Source organism: Peromyscus maniculatus, chromosome 20 (genome assembly GCF_049852395.1).
Source record: "Peromyscus maniculatus bairdii isolate BWxNUB_F1_BW_parent chromosome 20, HU_Pman_BW_mat_3.1, whole genome shotgun sequence".
NCBI classification, from domain to species: Eukaryota; Metazoa; Chordata; class Mammalia; order Rodentia; family Cricetidae; genus Peromyscus; species Peromyscus maniculatus.
This window is the reverse complement of record NC_134871.1, coordinates 56,041,267-56,047,639: the sequence shown is the minus strand read 5'-3', so window position 1 is coordinate 56,047,639 and position 6,373 is coordinate 56,041,267. Positions and strand designations below refer to the sequence as shown.

General features: G+C 50.8%; 1 long non-coding RNA gene across 1 annotated transcript; it reads right to left on the bottom strand.

Annotated features, from left to right (window-relative positions):
- LOC121824354 (uncharacterized) lies at positions 1-5,078 on the bottom strand. Its single transcript, XR_006066205.2, has 3 exons — positions 4,914-5,078; positions 818-3,129; positions 1-143 (listed from the first exon to the last, which is right to left on the bottom strand). It is a non-coding gene; the product is annotated as an uncharacterized LOC121824354 (long non-coding RNA).
- Positions 5,079-6,373: the final 1,295 nt, after the last annotated feature.

The following is a 6,373-nucleotide window of genomic DNA, read 5'->3' as shown; positions in this document are numbered from 1 at the left end:
TGCATTTCACGACGTAGTTTATGGATTCAAAGCAAAAGTACCATCTTTGGAAAAATGCAAGCTGAGACAGCTCATCAGTGACGTTGAGTGAGGGTTATAATTTGGAGCCTGAAGAAGAATTATTAAAGTCCTGGGAGCAACATCTGTGGATGGTGAGGGAAATGTCATCATTATTTTGAAATATTTGATATAAAATTTCAGTTAGATTCAAAACCCATTTGCATGATCACACACACACACACCACATCCCAGCATTATATTTGTCAATGAAAGAGTAAAATCCCAGCATTATATTTGTCAATGAAAGAGAAGAATGACCTATTAAATTGGAAGAAGAAGGACATCATCAGGCTCAGAGGAGAGAACAGGGTCATGGATCTGGATCAGTCCGGAGGCAATGTTGTCCATGGGAAGCATGACAGCAAGTGGTGTTTGGTCACATGACCCCTGCGTCTGGCCAGAGATTTGCATCAGCACTGTGAGAAGATGGAGCCAGTAGCCACCCGAGGCCATTTCAAACTTGAGGTCATGCACCAAGTACACTATCTGACTTTCATTTTTAATCTCATCTTTATTATATTTTACTTATTTATAGAGGGTGTACAAGTTATGGAAACCCGAGGACAACTTGCAGGAGTTGGTTCTCTCCTTCTATCATGGGCATCCCAGGCTTTGAACTCAGGTCATCAGGCTTGGCAACCAGAGCCTCTACCTGCTAAGCCATCTCAATTACCCATTTCTCATTTTTTTTAAAGCTCTCATTTTGTAGCTTAAATTCAATATGCAATATCTGTACCATATAGAACTTTTGTCTTACCATTCCATGATGTAAACATATGGACACTGTCACCAAGGGGTACGTTTATGGCCCTGGGGATGAAAGCAGTACTCGGAAGATTTCAAATGACGACCCAAGGACTGGGCAGCGGGGCTCCAGGCAGGAGTGTTCGATGCAAACCCCACTCCTCACTGGCAGGTGTTCAGACAGCAGTGGGGTCTTTCTCAGCCTCTTCCTCATCTGTAGAATGGGATACATCACCTGGAAGAGTTTTACCTGCATCCAGACGGCAAATTCATTAAGCGGAGCAATATGGCTGCTCAGCACGTCAGAAACCACATTGGGGACAGAAGACAGATCAGAGAGGTGGTGGCCACTGTGGGTGACCAAAAGGTCACGTGACTGGGCCCTCAGGCTCCAATGCTCAATGTCAAGTCCCAGCTGGGTGAGGCAGAACTACCCACACCTTCCAAGCCAGGGCTCGGCTAACCACATGGACCCAGTAACTTTGGACACAGCAGGGTCAGCTTACTGGCCTCAGGTGCGTGCACTGCCCACAGCTGTCTGGAACACACCCAAGGCCCATTTGCCTCTGCTGCTACAAGGAGGCATCAGCTCAGGCAGGGTCCCTAGGGAACATCTGGCCACCTCAGTTCCCTGTGGGCCAACTGCACTAGAAAATGGCTCCGAGAGGATAGAGAGGCAGTGGCCTCTTCCCAGAGATGCTCCTCGTTACAGCTCATTCAAGTATCTTGAGCCAGCCCCAAACTCCCTGGACACACTACAGCCAAAGTCAAGGCCCACTGAGGCCATCGGAACTTCTGATAGCGTCGCCTATCCAAGAGATGGGTCTGTGTCAGTCCTAGAACCTAAAGAGAGTTTTGGAAAGTCAGCAGGGCACAGAGCATTCTCCCACGCAGACCAGATGGAGGCTGTCCCTGGGGACATCTTATCACACCCACACCCACACACATACCAGTGGACTCCCTGGCATCATTGGCTGAGAATGCACAGACACCACAGGTGTCCGGCTCATCTCGGCCCCTTGCCAGCTCAGTTGCCTCCAGCCAATGAGCAAGCCTCTGTGAACCGAATGCCACAGTAGACACTGTCAGCGTGGGCTCTGCCTTAGCCATGAGCAATGCTGGGGAGACCAAGGCAGCAGACATCCATTTTCTCATAGGGGAGGCCATCACCCAAGCACAGGGTGAGGCAGGGCCGGGTTCTCCAGGGGCCTTTCTTCTGGCCTTAGACACCACCTTTTCCTTGTGTGCTTCCAGCTCAGCCCTCTGTGCCTGTATGGGTCCTGACTTCCTCCTCCTATAAGAATGTCCATCATGTTGGGTGGGGTCCACCTGTATGACTTCATTTAGCCAAGGCACCTTTGTGAAGTCCCTGTCTCCAGACACGGTCATATCCTGGGTCCTGGGGGTGTTTCATCTGATAAGTGTCAAGGACCACTCTCAGCCCACAAGAGTTAACATCCTTGTACTGTGCATGCCTCTGGACCCTCATCTCTCGTGTCTGCTGACTGTGGTGTGAGTCTGTCTGCACCTAGCATGACCAGCATCTTCAAAGGGTTTTGGAGAGAGGTCGTTACAACTTGCTTGCGGACTCAGCCAGCCTAGCCTACCTTCCTTCCTTATAAACTGGGGAAAAGAGCAGGAAGCAGGTACAGTGTAGGCAAGAACTCCTGCAAGTTAATGCCTGTTTCCAAGGACTGCGCCCTCTGCCTCTGTCCCCTGCCCTGCTCATCTGCCTTGGGTGGGTCCAGGAGCCATTAATAGACACACCCTGCCTAATCACTGCATCACTCAACTGGAGGAGAGGGCTCCAGGGAGTCTGTCCCCCTCCCCTCCCAGTCACCCAAGGAGTCAGCATGAGCAGGGATGACAGCCATATCTGCCACCACCAAGCTGTCACTCGGGGTCAAGAACTGCTCCTGTCACTCCTGTCTCACTTCTTCAGCACAGCTGGTGCCAACAGGGCTCCGTTATGAACACTCTCTACCGTGACAAAACAGAGGCTCAGAGAGATGGATCCACTCATCGAAAGTCACACAGCAAAAGCAGAGGCGCCTCGGACTAGGTCCTCGCTCACTGCCCGTCAACTCGGCATGCCAAGGTTAGCTCTCGCAGCAAATGTTGAGAGCAGCAGTGACTGGAGAGATGATTCCATTGGTAGAGTGCTTGATGCACAGCCCGAGGACCTGAAGTTTGGATCCCCAGCACCCATGTGGAATCAAAACGTGGTGGAGCACATCCGTGACTGCAGCACCGGTTAGTGGGAATGAGGGGATCCCTGGCACCCCTGACCGTCCAGTTGGTGAGCTCCAAGTTCAACGAGAGACCCTGCCTCAAAAAACAAGATAGAGCACAACTGACCAAGACACCCAACATCAGCCCCTCCCTTCCACATGCAGGAACATATGTGTCCATGCACCCACACACACAGGTGCACACACATGAATACACAGTCCTGTATAAACACACTCCACTTGTGACTTTACAGTATGTTCAAAGCAAAGACCCTCTTCTTTAAACTCTGGATGCTGGGTCAGGCTGGCCATCTATTGACACACACAGGCCACCAGCCCCAGTCTGCGTCCCCACAGCCAAGCTGGGGAAGTCAGACCCAGGCTTTGCCAAGGAGCTGGGAGCCCCTGAAGCTAGCTCAGAGTCCTGGGAACTCCGCTGGCACTGGGCTCTAAGCGAGTGAGGTAAGGAACACAGGGTCCTTGGATTGCCAGGGCTCAGCATACAAGTGAGCTTCAGTGGACAGTATCTCTGGGCATTGAGCTCACGTGACTGAGCCCCTAGGACAATGAACAGCTGAAGGCATGGCGCAGCCCACACCAGCTCTTCACAGTGCACCTGAGTATTTTCAAAGTGCAAACTTTTCAATCCAGTATACTCATGCCTGAGAATTCACCTCAGAGAAATGCCAGGCATTGGCATAAAAATGTACCTATCTACAAAGCCAGGCATGGTGGTACAGGCTTGAATTCCAGCACTTGGGATATTGAGACAGGAGGATTACAAGTACAAGGCTAGTGTGCACTACACAGGAAGACTTAGACAAAAAACACTCTCCATGCCAAGAGGGGAAAGTTTTCTTTCTAAAAAGAATGTATTTATATGTATGGGTATGTGACTATGTGTGTATGCATATGAGTGCATTGCCCATGGAGGCCAGAAGAGGGTGCTGGATCTCCTAGAGCTGGAGTTATAGGCAGCTAAATGTGAGCTTCTTCTCTACATGGGTGCTGGGAACCAAACTCAGGTCCTCCAGGAGAGCAGCATGTGCTCTTAACCTCTGAGTCATAGAGAGGGATGTTTTCAAAGCTCAGGTGCACAGCCTGTGCTCGTGCTGAGGACACGTGCTCTCAAATCTCAGGGAAAGCAAGACTTTCCTTCTAAGGGAGAAGACTTGGCAAATCCTGGCTCCTGTCAGTGGGTGGTGAGACACTTCTCCTTGAGCTCCTCGCTGTCTCCTGGGTTTCTCAGAACAAGTATGTCATTATATCCAGAAAAGTGAGCATTTTAGATTAGAACTTATTCCTGGGTACCTAGGGTGGTTCTGGAGTAAGCACAGATCTCAGCTTGGCTGGGCTCCTCACCCAGGCTAGATTAGGGCTGTTCTTTGTGAGCTCCTTCTGCGGCCCAGGCTGAAGGCTCAGAAGAGATCCCATGAGTCCCAAGAGTGAGGTCAGCCTTACAAACTCAGGCCTTAGGTCCGCTCAGTTGCTGGAGTGGAAGGACGGAAGAGAGACTAGAAAGAGCCTTCCAGAGTGTTCCAGGACATTCATAGAGAAGAACCAACAAAATCAAAAAGTTAAACAAGTAAAGCCCACCTAAGACAAGTGTGGTCTAGAAAGCCTGGAAGACTCAGGCCTCCTCCACTGCCATGTGCCAGATATGGCTCCCAGTGGGAGCAAGCGGAGCCATTTTGGGCATTTCTGTATGGTCTCTGGTCTGGAGAGACGCAGAATCCCAAATGAATCCATTCACAAATTCCTTCCACTTCCTGTTTTTCCCTGTGGGGACTGAACCTGAGCTCAAAGAGGTCCCTCCCCACACAGGGCAGGGGTATGAGGAAGGCTGTATTGCTAAAGACATAAAGAAGCAAAGCCTACTTTCGCCCCTCAGATGTCCACGGCAGACTTGCAATTACAAAATCTGCATGGCGCTCATGTCCTCACTTCGTCTTCCCATCGGATCCCCGGTGTTCCCTGGCCCTCTTCAGGCTCACACACCCATCATAGCCAGATGCACACGGGTAATTATCTCCCCAAACCCCTGGTGGAGACCAGTCTTCTTTGATTCTTGTCAAATCCCTTTAATTATGAGTTCACAATTGGCCCACTCACAGACCCACCTGGGAGTGGGCAGCCTGCTTTCCACTACGCCAAGTTAGAGGAAAGTTGAACAAGCCGCAGTTTTCAGAAAGAAGTGGATTTTGTTAAACTCAAGTGTGCTCAGGGATTGGCAAAGGCCCAGCAGCCCCCAACTACCAGGCTCTGCTCTGCCTTTCTCTTCCAGATGCTGGGAAGCTATGGGCTGTGCCAGCTGCAGAGAGCAGAAGACTTGTTGAGGATCGTTGACAAGAATGGTCCAACAAGGAGAGCCTGCGAGGTTTCCAAGTCATTCAGGGGCATACTGAGGCGCGCACACACACACACACACACACACACACACACACACACACACACACACGGACACACGGACACGGACACGCACACACACACACACACACACACACACACACGCACGCACGCACGCACACACACATGCACGCACGCACACACACCTACCATGCCTGTAGATACTCCTCCCTTTGTGCATGAGTAGTCTGTGACTTGCTTTAACCCAAAGAATCTAGCAAAAGTATTGTCAGGCAATGTCTGGCCTCAAGGGACCATGTGGGATCCCATCCTACAAGAACCCTGCCCAGACTGCCTACTGAAGGGCCTATAACCAGAAAGAGTAGAAGCAAACTGGCCCACCTCTGCCCATGAAGCCTGATGGCCCAGGCAGGATCAACCACTATGGCCCAACTAAGCATGCAGAGGTTAACAGGTGTTCTGAGGTACTGGATCAGAGTGGTTAGTTATACACCAACAGCTGATTGATGCTGACATCTACCTCAGCCTTCTCCAGAGCCTTTCCCAAGAGGCAGTGCTATTCAAAGCAGTGACAGGCTATTCAAAGTCACCTCAACTCTGAGGACACAGATGAGAACTTCCAAATCCCACACAGGCTTGGAACCCCAACACATTACCGGTGACCAACTGTAAGAGCACTTCAGGCCCAGGGTGAGGTCCCGCCTTGGAGTTGAACGTAAGGCCTTCCTATGGCCTTTATTCGAAGCCATGTGTTCCATGTAATCCATCATATGTGGCCCTTAAACCTCCCCAGCCAGGCCACTGCTTTTCTCCCTCTACTGGGAACAAATGCCCCCGACATCCAGCATCTAGCTTCTAAGAAGCACCCCTGTACTCCAAGAAACCAATGCCCCACACCCATCCTATAGCCTTCTCTGATGACTTAATTGTCCTCACTGTTCACAGCAGCCAGCACGCTGCCCAGAAGTCAG